At 38.3% G+C, this 15099-nt stretch overlaps 1 long non-coding RNA gene across 1 annotated transcript in view; it reads right to left on the bottom strand.

The window, feature by feature from the left end:
* Positions 1-11177, bottom strand: part of LOC148354286 (uncharacterized) — a 51822-nt gene extending 40645 nt beyond the window's left edge. Inside the window, exon 1 of the long non-coding RNA XR_015852516.1 lies at positions 11087-11177. This is a non-coding gene — a long non-coding RNA (uncharacterized LOC148354286). The remainder of the gene's footprint in view (positions 1-11086) is intronic.
* Positions 11178-15099: the final 3922 nt, after the last annotated feature.

Here is a 15099-nt window from a genome sequence, read left to right as displayed (position 1 = left end):
TGAGTGATGGGTGACATCGTACAGACACTGTTTCTGTACATGTCTGAGACACGTATTTGTTTCTTTGCAAGCTTTCGGAATGTTAAGGGGTAATAAGTTTGACTGAACTATCTGACTGTTTTGTCGACGTTCCCATTGTAGCGCCTTATAATCCGGTGCGCCTTATGTATGGAAAATATAGGACCAAAAACTATTTTTTGGGGGTGCGCCCTACAACACGGTGCGCCTTATAGTGCGGAAAATACGGAACATAACTTACTGGAGAGGGATAGGCGCCACCAGGCTGTACTTGCCCAAGACACACACCACAGGAAATGGTGCCCCTATGACCCAAGTGGTTAAACTACCAAATAAATATCCTTGGAAAGCTTTTTGATTCTCATTTTCACCGTAATCTGCATTTTGGACCGCTTTTACGATTTTGGACGCGATTCTAAGGGTCTTTCATGCTAGTATGTGATTTTTGGGCATATTTTCTGTGCTCACAATCCTTTTATTTGATACCAAGATGAATCCAAATCACATAACACTTGTAAATAAATGTATAAATGGAAATATTTAAGATGTTTTTAATAAGTTTCTCGCTGGGATGCTGGACGGAGCTGCAGCGGTGTCGCGGGGATTGTGCAAGCTAAGGGACTTTTAGCGAAAACGTTAGCAGCTGGCCCTGCAGATTAGCTTCAATCACTTTTATTCATATCTGCTCATTTGCAATCAATTTGCCCTTCGTTTTCTGTTCGACATCTCTTGCCTGTACAATAAAGATCTCCATTTTATTGTGCTTTAAATTGAGTTAGCTTTTTTTTTGCTATCACTTAATAATTGGATCTCAAATTTAATTCAACTTTTCCATTCATGTAAGCATGATTATCATATATTTCAGGGAGTGTATGATTAATCCTCTGATATAAAGAATGAGTTTAATGTGTTTCCTTCAAAGGGCGGTGTCTCTTATTTTAGCGCCTTCTAGTGGTAAAACGATACCGTCAAATCAAGTTAATCTGTAGACCCATTAATCACAAGAAATCTCGAAGGTCTGTGTAGACCAGTGTTTTTCAACCTTTTTTGAGCTGAGGCACACTTTTTTTCATTAAAAAATGAATCCCGGAACTAGTTTCATGTTATTGTTATTATTATTATTATTTTTTGTTCAAATAATCATATTGCTTAGAATGACATTATAGTTTTTTTTTTAGCTTCTGCAGAGGTAATACATGTTATTATTCATTGTGGTATATATTTTGCTGTCATTTTGAAATGTTTGTTTCTTGAAAACATAAAAATACTAGATTTTTTTACCACCATATTTATTTGTTTTATAAAATAATAAAATAATAATTTAAAAAAAAATCGCAAAATCACATTCGCAGATTTTTTTACATTATTTGATGTATTGTTGATCGTATCCGTGCAAAATTAAAACTAATAAAAAGAAAGGGCTATGCAGCCTTTTAGAGCAGGTTGACCTTATTTGAAGGCTTCATTCCCTGTTTTCTTTGCAACCCAGTGATCTCTTCTCCCTATTTTGAGTGTCTACTAAAGTTTAAACTATTTTTATTGAAAATTATATAAGTTATCAAATATCTTTCCCTGCACTACCCTATGAGCATATTAATTAGTATATAAAAGGAATAAAAAAAATGGCATTCTACTGCCACCTACTGATATGGATGTATGTTAGTTATTCAGCTGATGACCTAACGAAATCAAAGTTACTGAACAGCGGCATGCTTTTCTCACAAAGATAAAATTGGTCAGTTCCTTGTGGCACACTAGTGTGCCCTGGCACACTGGTTGAAAAACACTGGTGTAGACTACAGACTAGAGCAGACCTGGGCACTCTGGTCCTGGAGGGCCATACGTCCTGCCAGATTTTGAAGTTTTCTCTTCTTTAACTCAGGTTATACAAATTATAACCTCGTTAGCAAGCTAGCAAGTGCTCGTTAACGATACTGGTGATTGGAATCACCTGTATTGGATCAGAGAAACCTCAAAAATCATGCAGAACATACGGCCCTCCAGGACCGGAGTGCCCAGGTCTGGACTAGAAGGTAAGTTCGGGCCTAAAAATTCCAGCCCGACCCGACAAGGCCCACAGGTGTAAAAGCCCGAACCCGAGCTATTAACTTGATAATAAAACATAGTTGATTTAAATAACAATCAAAAATACAATAAAAATAATATAAATGTGCATTTTTCAGAATACAAGCATTTGTTTTACATAACATAAGCCTTATCGAAAGGGAGCTGACAGGACTGATCGCCATCTTGCTGCTACGGTTACCCCAAAATTCCAAAAAGACTGGGCAAAAACATGAGGAGACAGTTGATTTGTTCACTTTGAGTCTCTGGAGTTTGTATTATTATTATTGGTTGCACGACTCAATACAGCTGCATTTGGCAGTCAAATAATACACACTGGCCCTAACAGCTTGCCAAGCTGTATATTTTTTACTTTTTGCAGCTTCTCACAGGTCGATTTTTGTATTAACATTAGGTTCATAAAAGGAAAGTAACACCTGTAAGCAGATAGAGTGCTTTGTGAAAGTATTCGCCCCATAGAAATTTTCAAATATTTTCTATATTTTAGACCTAGAACACAAATGTAGAGAATGCCATTTTGTTTTAAGGGACCTGTCATGTCCTGCACGGTTGTCATGGCGCACAGCTGGCCCCGCCCCTTGACACCGGCTGAGACGCATTGGACTGATTGCTTTTGGAGTACTTAAATGCCCCTTTAGGGACTGCCCATTTCCAGACCATTGCTTTACCTTGTTGAAGACCAGTTCATGCCTGTTTGATCAGAGTAGTGCCTAGTTTGTAATTTTGAACCCGTTTTGTTTGGTTTTTGGCCCGTTTGTGTGTTGGACCACTTTTCTTTCCTAATTTAAGTGACAGATCGTCTACGCATGAGTTCCGACTTCCTGCTTCCCGGTCCGCTTCGTGACAGGACCTGTAACGTCTGCCAGAGGGCCGCAGAGCTCGTCAAAGAGGTGGTGGCCGGGGTGAGAGTAGTTATTTATAATGTTGTCGGCTTTTGCAATTTTGTAGTGCAAGCCGGAAATGTCCCACATACTGGGCAGACAACTGCCAATGATTTTCTGGGCTGTGTTGATGATTCAAGTTGGACACCGTTACAAAAAATTATATTATTTTAAAAAAACGTTTTAAAGAAAAACACAAGTGAAAAGTGGTGTTTACAATGTGATGAAAGGTTAAAAAAGTTTAAAGGGACAGATACTTTCACAAGGCATATTATTTTTTAATTAATAAATGATTTATGTATTCATTTATGTATTTATTTAACATGTATCTGTTGTTGGGCTATACATCAAAAGTCGTTAACAGGCAGCATTTTTTTGTCTTTTATTGAAATATTGAAATGTGTCATAGCAGATACATATCCTTAATTGTATGATTTCTTCTTTTATAACCTGTGTATTGTAATTTGAAATCCTTAATTTATGGAGTGATAATAGTCAGGTTGAAAACAATGTCCGGATGATTTAAAAAACTTTTAAGTTACAATCAAACTCGTTTATTAAAGTAAGGCAAGCACATAAAAACAAGGCAAAGTTGCGTTACTGTCAATTGTGCGCCTCTTTTTTATTCGGTCTTGTGGATTCTGATTGGAGGACACAATAAGGGTTCCTGATTGGTTCAGACAAAAAAATGCAGTGTATACTGTTGGTCGCTAGATAGCGTGCGAGTATAATACATGAGCAATAGAAAAACAAGCTCTTGAATTGGAATTTGGGAGTGGCTCTCCCAGAACAGAACATACCCAGTGGCCTTCAAGTTAGACTCTATCAGTGACAGGGTTTGGTAGGGTTACTTTAGCTGGATTACTTTGAATTACTTTTGGATTACTCCAATACCAAATATGCTAATAAAAGACAAAATAAACAAAATATAAATAAAATTACTGAATTTTGTGCAGGCTTGTGGAGTAACGGAATACATGGAACAGCAAAAATGATGTTGGCAAGCTGTTTGGATTTATTTTCATTTTGTTTCTGTCGCATTTTATGTTAGTTTTGCCGGAGATCAAAGAGATCAAAGGCAGGAGAGAAAGCTTACCACGTGGTGTGAGTCATCATTTTATTCATATTTAGTTTCTTTTGTCTTTTATTAGCATATTTGGTATTGGAGTAATCCAAAAGTAATTGAAAGTAATCCAGTTAAAGTAACCCTACCCAACCCTGATCAGTGAGTATCTGAATTGTAGCTTTTTGGCTTGGGAACCTTATTGTCCTGACCTTGAGAACAACTGGTTTTGAGTACAATACAGAAATATATAACTGATAAAGATATATAAACGTATGAAGTATATATTGGTTGTAAAATATAGAATATAGTATAAAAGGCACACTTCGACCATAATTTCCATTACAATAATGAATTCACTTTTTCAACAATGTTATGGCTTCTCCCTTTGTTTCAGTTGTGTTTTATCTCATCGCTGGACGTGGCATGTGATAGTCATATCAGTTCCTGTTAGAACCGATTTGGACAAAAGACTCTTTTTTGAGTATTTCCCGCTGCAGCTTACGCTTAGTTTCATTTTTTCTCAGCCTTTCTTGTATAAAAGTAATGGTCAGCCATTTTGACTCCGCACATGTGAATCCTACCGCCATTATCCTTTAGCTTATTTGTGCCGGGAAAATTCTGGTATAAAAATTTTGGAGAATCTGCTCATCTTATTATTTATTGTGACCGTCTTACAACCTGGATGTAAAACAAGCACGTGGAGGTAGAAAATCCCTTCTTTTCACTCTAATTGTGTTTTTTGCAGTGTCACTTTTGAAAAACAAGAAATTAGGGTGCAACATTTGTGTGGCAAACTTTCATTGCTGTATGCCACCGTAAAGCAGCCTTTTATTGCCAGGCTTGTGAAAAGCACAGGCGCACCAACAGCGTGAGTCACCAATACAACCAGGGTTGGGTAGGGTTACTTTAACTGGATTACTTTCAATTACTTTTGGATTAGTCCAATACCAATTATGCTAATAAAAGACAAAAGAAACTAAGTATAATTAAAATTATGACTCACAACAGGTGGTAAGCTTTCTCTCCTGGCTTTGATCTCTTTGATCTCCGGCAAAACGAACATCAAATGCGACAGAAACAAAATGAAAATAAATCCAAACAGCTTGCCAACATCATTTTTGCCGTTCCATGTATTCCGTTACTCCCCAAGCCTGCACAAAATTTAGCAATTTTATTCATATTTAGTTTCTTTTGTCTTTTATTAGCATATTTGATATTGGAGTAATCCAAAAGTAATTGAAAGTAATCGAGTTAAAGTAACTCTACCCAACCCTGCATACAACCAACCTATTGGAAATCACGGCAAAGGTCACAAACTTTGAAAAGTATGAGCTAATCCTGGAGAAAATAAAAATGGAAAAAATGACAGCGACGCATATCTCTGCTGTACCGCTCACAATCTGAAAAAAGGATTACATTGTTTTTTGGGAGGGAAGTGTGGAATATACACGATGACAGAAAGACATCAGTGAATGCAATAAAAAAATGGAGATACCTTTTGGCCAGGGGCGATGGGGTACGGGGGGGACTCAGTCTGTAAAATTGTGTACTTGAATGATGTCCAATACATGACTTTTTTCAAACAGGATGGCGCTCGTGTATGTTTTTTTTACGTGTGCCCTGGCTACAAGAGAACCTGCTTCTACTTTATCCCTAGGATAAACTCTAGTGACACAATATGTAGCTGGGTGCCCAGCAACCTCCATGTTTTGCATCACAAACCAAAGCATTAACTTTGAAGTAACAACAGGAGCAAGAACAGCTACAGCAGGGCTTCTCAACCAGTGTGCTGTGTCTGATGCTGCAATAAAATAGAAACAGAAAAAAAAGAGAGGAAGGAAGGAAGGATCAAACACACACAAAAAAGGGAGAGTTAGTAAGAAAGAGAGAGAAAGAAAAATAGGAAGAAATTATGGAACAAACAAATAAAGAAGAAAAAAAGGATGAGAGGAAGAAAGGGTCAAATGAAGAAAGAAAGGGAAGAAAGAAAGAAAATAAGAAAGGAACAAATAAGGTAAGGAATAAAGGAATAAATATATAAACGAAGGAGCAAATGAAGAAAGGGAAAAAAGGAAGAAAAGGAAATATCAAATAAAGGAAGGATAGGAAGAAACAAATAAAGTAAGGAATGAAGGAACAAATATAGAAAGAAAGGAAAAAATGAAGAAAGAACGGGGGAAAAGTAAAGAAGGAAGGAACCAATAAAGGAAGGAAGGAAAAAATAAGGAATAAAGGAACAAATATAGAAAGGAAGGAACAAAAAAGAAAGAAAAGAATGAAAATAAGAAATGAACAAATAAGGCAAGGAATACGTATATAAAGGAAGGAGCAAATGAAGAAAGGGAAAAAAGACAGAAAAGGAAAGAACAAATAAAGGAAGGATAGGAAGAAACAAATAAAGTAAGGAATGAAGGAACACATATAAAAGAAAGGAACAAATGAAACAAGAATGGGGGGAAGTAAAGAAGGAAGGAATCAATAAAGGAAGGAAGGAAAAAATAAAATATGGAATAAAGGAACAAATATAGAAAGGAAGGAACAAAAAAGAAAGAAAAGAATGATCAAATACATAGAGAGAAATAAAGAAAACAGATACAAGGCAGGAAGAATGAACGGGAGGAACAGATAAAGAGAGAGAAAAAGAAAGGTTTAAATAAAAGAACAAAGAAAGAAAAAAAAGAATGCAACAAAGAAATGATGGATAGAAAGGAAGGAGGATAGAAATGAATGAAATAATGAAAGAAAGCCTTATAAAAACCTATTTTTTAATGAAAAGAAAAGCTGATTCATAAAACTTCATTCATTCATTCATTCAATATTTATTATTTTAAAGAAAACCATCACTTTAAACCACAGGTGTCAAACAGGCGGCCGGCGGGCCAGATCAGGCCCACTAAGGGATTGAATCCGGCCCGCGAAACAACACTCAGAGAAGCACAAGACAAAAACAAGCTGCAGGTTGAAATATGTCAACTTGATGTTGCCAAAGCCAGGTGTCTCTCACAAAGACACTGTACTTGTATTTATTTCTCTCTCTCTCTATCTCCCTCTCTTTCGTTTCCACCCCTTTTCTCTCACTCTCTTTCACTCTCTGTGTCTCTCTTTTTCTCTTCCTTTGTTGCCCATTGTCTCTTTCTCTCTGTGTCTTTTAACCTCTTTTGCTCCAACTTCCTTTTTTCCTTTTCTCTCTCTCTCTCTTCATACCCTTTGCGCTTTCTTTTTTCTTTGCTCTCCTTCTGTCTTTCTATTTCTCTTTGGATTTCTTTCTTCCTCTCCTTTTCTTTTCCCCCCTCTCTCACAACTTTTTATCTTTTGTTCCTCATACTGTCTCCCTCCCTCTCTCTATTTCTTTGTCCCGCCCTCTCTCCTTTTCCCTCCCTCTTTCTCCTATTTCTTTATCTCTTTTTCTTTCTCTTTAATCTATTAGTCCGGCCCCGACAGAATGTTTGTTCGATCGTGTGGCCCCCGAGTTAAGATGAGTTTGACACCCCTGCTTTAAACAAGCATTCAATTTTCTGCATTTGCATTATATTCTCATATTTGTTTGATTAAAATAGGCATCAAATGTCATCTAAAAATACGTTGCAATTGGAGTTTTTTTAATGTATATTATAAATTTAGTGCTTAAAGGCACACTGCGTCATATTTGACCACTGGATGTCACTGTATTGTGTAGTGCAACAAGAAACAAGAGGTAAAAATACAAACTACGGCGACCCGAAGTGACCAAACTTCACCATTGACTTCTATTTTTTGGCCCAGATGTTCACATGAATTTCTTTCGGGGGGAACCCGTAGCAGCAAGCTGGCGGTTAATCATTTCAGCTCTCTCTAGGTCACAGGTGTCGAACAGGCAGCTCACGGGCCAAATCAGGCCTGCCAAGGGTTTTAATCTGGCCCGCAAGACAACAGTGAACGGCGATTTTTTTCTCTCCCTCACTTTCTGTGTCTCTCCTTTCTTTCTCTCTTTCTCATGCTCACTCTTTTTTGATCTCTCTGTCATGTTCACTCTTTCTCTTTATCTCATGCTCACTCTTTTTTTCTCTTTCTTTCTCATGGTCACTATTTGTTTCCTCTCTCTCTTTCTCATGCTCACTCTTTTTTTCTTTCTCTCTCTTTCTCATGCTCACTCTTTTTCTCTAACTCTCTTTCTCATGCTCACTCTTTTTCTCTCTCTCTCTTTCTCATGGTCAATCTTTCTCCCTCTCTCTTTCTCATGATGACCCTTTTTTCTCTCTCTCTTTCTCATGCTCACTTTCTCTCTTTCTCATGCTCACTCTTTCTCTCTGTCTCTTTCTCATGCTCACTCTTTTTCTCTCTCTCTTTCTCATGCTCACTCTTTCTTTCTCTCTCTCTGTCTCATGCTCACTCTTTCTTTCTCTCTTTTTCATGCTTCCTTTCTCTGTCTCTCCCTTTCTCATGCTCTCTCTCTCTCTTTCTCATGCTTTCTTTCACTTTCTCTCTTTCTAATGCTCTCTCTCTTTCTAATGCTCTCGCTCTCTCATGCTCTCTCTCTCTACTTCTGATCTTTCTTGCTCTTTCTTTCCCCTGTCATCTCTTTTTTTCTTTTTTCATCTTTCTCCTTTTTTTTTCCCTTTCTCTGATGTGCTCTCTCTCGTTCTCTGTGTCTATTGTGCTCTCTCCATTTCTCTCAGCCTTTCTCCCCTCTTCTGTCTCTCTTATCTTCTCTCTCTCTCTCTTCTACTCTGTCTCCCTTGTCCTCTTTCTTGTTTTATCTCTCTCTTTCCTTTTCTATTTTTCTTAAACCGACTAGTCCGGCCCTGGTGAGCTTTCTTTTCTAGCATGTAGCCCCGCAGCTAAAACAAATTTTATACCCCTGCTCTAGGTGATGCTCATGCTATGTAAAATAAATACACGTTTTTGATATAAGATTATTTAAATGATAGTCTATGACATAAGAAGGCGCTTAATAAAACACATTGTGCCTTTAAAGTGTGAATGAAAAGGTCCCCCGTTTTTAATGCTTGAGTTGTTTTAATTCAGGCTTCTATCGCTCTTCGGAGACTGATGAGAAAGCATGAGCTCATCTCATGTGATTAAATTTGACTGTGGCTGATCTAATGAGCATGATTAAAGCCATTCGCAGCCGCAAAATCTTCAGCGACTGCGGAGTTAAGAGCGATAATTAACGACCATTTTTATCGTATTAAAGCTTTGTAATAAAACAAGCTGAATTTATTTTCGGTAATATGGAAACTGGATACATCATTTCTTTTTAAATACGGTGAGTTCAAGCCAAAGTGGTATAACCTTTAAAGCGTAACCGCACCGTTCGGTCTTTTTGTTTTGGTTAAACTCTGGGGTGGCTGTCGATCAAGTCGGGGTTTTATAAACTGGGTTTTGTTAATGCCAACGTTAACAGGCATGGCAAAGGGGATTGTGCCAAAACATGAAATCGAATTCAATAAATAAAAGTGGCCAGACTGAACTTGTGGGTTTTGCTTGGGTGTGGTTAAAAGGTGGAATTTCTAAATAGGAATATTGAACACTTGGATTAAAGGGACATTGTGTATCATTTAGTGCCTACAAGTGGTTAAAAAAAACAACATTCATCAAAAAGAATGGTGGATTAAAGAGGGAAGGAGAATGAGTCAGAGAAAGAAAGATAAAAAAAAAGGAAAGAAAGAGAGAGAGAAAAGAAAGGAAAGAAAAAGAAAAGAAAGAAAGACAGAGAGAAAAACAAAGAAAGAGAGAGAGAGACAGACAGACTCAGACAGACAGAGAGAGAGAGAAAGACAGACAGACTCAGACAGAGAAGGAGAGAGACAAAACAAAAAAGAGACAGACAGAGAGGACAAAAGAGAGAGAAGAGATAATGTAAAAGAGAAGAATACCAAATGAAAAATAAATCCATAGAGAAAGACAAAGAGAAACAAGCGAGACAGAGAAAGAGAGAGAAAGAAAGAAGAAAAAGAGAAAAGGAGAGAGTGGGAGATAGAGAAAGAGAAAGAAAGAGAGAGAGGGCTATACAAATAAACATGACTTGACTTGACCTAGAGATAGTAAAAGAGAAAAAAAAGAAAAGGAGGGACACAGAAGTAGAGAAAGAGATACAGAATGAGAGGAGAGAATGAAAAAGTAAAAGAGAGAGAGCGAAAAATAAATAAAGAAGAGGGGGGAAAGACAGAGGGAAGAAAACTGAAAAACGAGGAAAAAAAGTGGAAAAGATAGGAAAAGATACAGTAAGAAAGAAAGAGATATAGCTCCATTGCTTTGTGAGTAGTGCCTGGCTTTGTCAACATTAAGTAGACATATTTCAAACTGCAGCTGATTTTTTTCTCTTGTGCTTCTCTGGCTGTTGTCCAGAGGGCCAAATTGAAAACCTTGGCGGGCCTAATTTGGCCTGCGGGCCGCATGACACCTGTGACCAAGAGGAAACTAACATGATGATTTTTTTCAAAAAAGTGAAAGACAATTAAATGTGAAGAAAAATGTTCTTGTGTTTTTTTTCTGTGTGTGTGTGATTTTGAGTCTCACAAGTTTGTATTCTTTCTTGTGCTTTGTTGCATTTTTTATTTTTAGGTTGCACTAAATTACACGATAAAGCCACATCGTCTTGGCCCGCCCTCCTAGTATGAAAGTATTTGTCAGCCATTTTGACGGTACACTAAAGACTCCTACAAGTTGTCTTGTATATTGTTCTATAGTTGTTTTGATAAAATTACGAAAAACAGCTCCAGCGCTTGTTTTACCCCTTACGCAATGACAAAAATGCCTTCCTCTTTGATGGCCACAAAATTTTAGAAAAGAGATAAAGTAACAAAAATGATTGATTGCATAAAGGTTTTTGGTTGATGAATAGTTTTTGGAATTTGCAAATTCTCTTACATACACTCCAGTAAATTTCTCTTGGGAAGGATAAAGTTTGAAGGTCCGTGATGCTCTCACATTCTCAAAATGTGTCATTGTTTCACAATGTGGTCCACAGGCATTGGTGTCTTTAAAAGTGAATTAAAATATACATTCCTGCCCAAACTGTTCTGTGTTGATTTGCATATACCCACTTAATACCTACGTGTGTTTGGGTCAGTTGGGAGCTCCTGTTGCTGCAGAAGTGTTCCAGCAACTATAGGATGATGCTGTGGAGGTAGATCGGATGCTAGGGGGTTCTGAGGTTTAAGAAATCATTATAAGGCAACGTATAAGACACATATTAGGGGCTGCACAATTTTGAAAAGAAAACTAATTGCAATTTTTTAGACCAGTATTGCCATTTTGATGTGGTTTTCTATTTTCTCTTCTTAACTACATTTTCTGTGCTAGTTTTGTTTTAGTTAACACTCAACCATAATTATATGCTAAACCTGGAGAGAACAGTACCATCTTCTTGCGAGCTTTGTTAGGGTTGCTTTTTTTTTTTTTTTTTTTCATTTTTTACTTTTCATTTCCTCAATCGATACCTACCCACCTATGAAATACACTAGATAGCACTTCAAGCTGATTGAAATAGTGGTGTAGAAAATTCCCCCCCCCCCCCCCCCCCAAAAAAAAAAAAAAAAATCACAAAATAAAATTTACATGTCTTCATAAACAAACAAAGTCAACCTCCAACATAGATAACATTTAAAAAGGAAATGATGGACTCTTAAGGACCAGCACGGCAGCGCAGTGGTGAGCGCGTGTGCGGCAAAGTTCTGAGGTCATGAGATCGAACCTCCTGTGTGGAGTTTGCATGCTCTCCCTGTGCTTTCCTGGGTTTCCTCCGGGCACTCCGGTTTCCTCCCACATTCCAAAAACATGCATGTCAGGTTAATTGGCCGGTCGGAGGGTCCAAATTGTCCCTAAGCGAGTGAGTGTCCCCTGCAGACTGCCCGAAGATAGCTGGGATGGGCTCCAGCACCCCCGCGACCCTACTGAGGATAAGCGGTGCAGATGATGGATGGATAAACTCTTAAGAAAGGATATTTGTTTCGCTAATGCTACTTCGAAAGTGTAAAGGGAGCACAAAAGCGTTTGTAACGTCCACTTGGCAACTGGAAAGCACCTTATTTACCTCGGCATATGATGGCCAATCCACTACACACATTAAATATAAAACGAATGTCATCAAATTTTAAGATACTGACCTAACACGAAGTGCTCTGAGCAAATCCTTTCGTATTTTGGAGAAGCTTCTTTCCTGTTTATCCTTGCTAGCCATAACTTCCTCTGTTGTTCGGACAAAAGCTTTGTTTTCTCACCGTTGCAGAGTCTTATGACTGGTGAATCGAACCGTTGATCCAACAGAGAAGACCATTTTTACTTTGGCGCTACCCAGTGCTGATAACATGGTATCAATAATGGCGCCGTGGCGGAAAAATACCCGGATGTTGTGACGTCATACAGGAACGATGTATGATACCGAAATCCAAATCTGGTCTCTAGACTTTTAACTGGCCAAACATCTTTGAGTTTAACAGCAGTTAGCAATGTTTAAGGATATATGAGTGTTGGAATTAAATATCAAAATGTACTGTTTACCTAATTGTTCGAATTAGTTATCTGACTCCATTAACCAAACACAACCTACAATTACCCAACAATTTATGCGCGCTCGTTTCTTGAGGGAAAAATGAACAGGAAAGCCGACATTTTCACACGGAGGCAGATTTATTTTCCATAACAATTTAACTAAGTTGTACTCCATCGAAGACGGCCGAAGTGATGTTGGCGTCTGTGAAGCCTTCTTCTCAAGTCCTTTAGCTTTTTCCTATTGGCTCTCTTCTCCCCGCAAACATCCTCCCATGGGCGTGCCAAGGAAGCCCCCTGGGCTTCACAATCTCATAGACGAGTGCCTTGATGTCTGGCTTCCTTAAAACATCACCGGGCCTCTCTGCGTCAACAGCGTCTGGGTGTGCTGATTGTGTTATCAGCAGTGCGTCCCGTTCCTGTCATTCCTGTAAACAACATCTTCCACCAGCCTGCCCTGACCTTGTACATTGAACTAAAGCACAGTATTGCATTAAACTGAATAATTTGTAGTCAATCGTATAAAATCCTTTATAGTCAAATGTATAAAATCCTTCATCAGTGTGCAGTTTCCTAATGCGTGAGAAGCTAAGCAGGACATTGTGTTTCAGCCTTTGAGTATATTTATTCCTCAACATTAAGCAAATGAGAACACGGCTCCATTCAATACAACACGGCGATCTACATTAGCAAAACAAAATATGCTCCGTGCGTAATGACGTCACACAATGGAAAACGTCTTACCGTAATACCACGAGTAAGAGCGCAGTTGGTACGGGACATTATAGCCTGCAGCCAGGTGCCTCTTGTAGATTGAAGGAGACCTGATGTGTCGGGTGTTATAATAACTTTTGTTTTATTGAAATTCCTGCTGAAATATGTTGTATAGTCTTTGTGTAAGTGTCCTGCAATGATGAGTCCAACAGTGCCACCTGCTGGTATGTGGTAAGGTTTGGTTTGGCTTTAGACATTGTGACAGGAAGGTGGGGTTTGTTGGCAGTCTACAGCTGTAAGCCAACAGTAAGCCACGGTCCTTTGGTTAAAGTTAATTTTAAACATTAAAACCACAGCTGACAAATGTCTCAACATGCACAGTAATGTGATTGATGTTGTCAAGCTGTTTGGATTTATTTTCGTTTTGTTTCTGTCGCCTTTTATGTTAGTTTTGCCGGAAGTTGCATGTTGTGCTAAAATGCTAATTCCCATTATAGAGATCAAAGCCAGCAGAGAAGCTAACCACGTGCTGTGACTCATTCATTTGCAGGTAAATTGTACCCGTTCTTTATACTCGTTATTGTTATTATTTCTATTTTCTCATATATATAAAAAGGATGATGTTGGTTAAAATTCAGTTTGAAGAAAAATATGTTGAATTCATTGTAAACGTTAAAAAAACACTATACGATCTCTTGTTAAAAGTATTTTGTTGAAATGGATGTAAAAAATAATTGTCATGGTTGATTTTCTGAACTTGAATTGTATCTCAACTGCAAAGAAAATGTTTTGGGGAGTCTAACAACGCACTGTCAACGAGATCAAAGCCAGCAGAGAAGATTACCACGTGTTGTGTTGTGACTCATTCGTTTGCAGCAACTGTAACAAAAACCTCATCATCCAGTCCAGCGTGAATGTGGATCTTTGGTGGGACAGGTACACCGCGGTTACACTAATACTGTCTAAATGGGTTCCCCCACGTTTTGGGTTTCAGTTCACCTGTGCAAATACTGGTCAGTGTCCCATAAAAGCAGGAGTCCCCAAACTTTTTCCAGTGAGGGCCACTTTTCCCTAACTTTTCCCTTCTCTGATGAGGGGCCGGGGTCATATAGTAACAGAAAAAGTGTGATGATTGCAGGAGTGCCTAAATGTAAAAAATTATTGTACATCTCACCTGCAAAATAGATGGTGAATGTCAGTCTCACACGACACCATTTACTTGTTGACACTAAGAGTGATTTATTGAACAAGTCTCATTAAATCACGTGAGGTCCCGTGAGACTTGCCCCAAACACCCTTCTCTGACCTGTGAGACTATGTCATCTAGAGGTGATATACTGGTACTTCACTTTTTCTGCTTTACAAAACAACACCAAAATCCCAAAATATAACATTTTAACTAGTCAGCAACCCTTGTTACGCTGTATAAAATAGTTACTAATTAATAGTTAATAATGAAAACAGTTCATAACTAAGAAACATTTTATTGCAAAAGTCCAACTTTATTATCAAATACAAATACACATATATGAAAAAAAAAATCAAAATGCTTTCTGGTATTGTTCAGGGGGCCGGACCAAATGTGGAGGCGGGCCGCATCCGGCCCACGGGCCGTAGTTTGCGGACCACTGCATTAAAGTCTTGGTTTGTGCCAGAGGTGTGCCCCTAGTGGCCAGGAATAGTGTTGAATAAATTACCGTATTTTCCGCACTATAAGGCGCACCGGGTTATAGGGCGCACCCCGAAAAAATAGTTTTTGGTCCTATATTTGACATACATAAGACGCACCGGATTATAAGGCGCTACAATGGGAGCGTCGACAAAACAGTCAGATAGTTCAGTCAAACTTATTACCCCCTTAACATT

Source organism: Urocampus carinirostris, chromosome 13 (genome assembly GCF_059441175.1).
Source record: "Urocampus carinirostris isolate Australia breed hairy pipefish chromosome 13, RoL_Ucar_1.0, whole genome shotgun sequence".
NCBI classification, from domain to species: domain Eukaryota; kingdom Metazoa; phylum Chordata; class Actinopteri; order Syngnathiformes; family Syngnathidae; genus Urocampus; species Urocampus carinirostris.
Note: the sequence above shows the minus strand (reverse complement) of the source record. Positions and strands in the feature narration are given on the sequence as shown.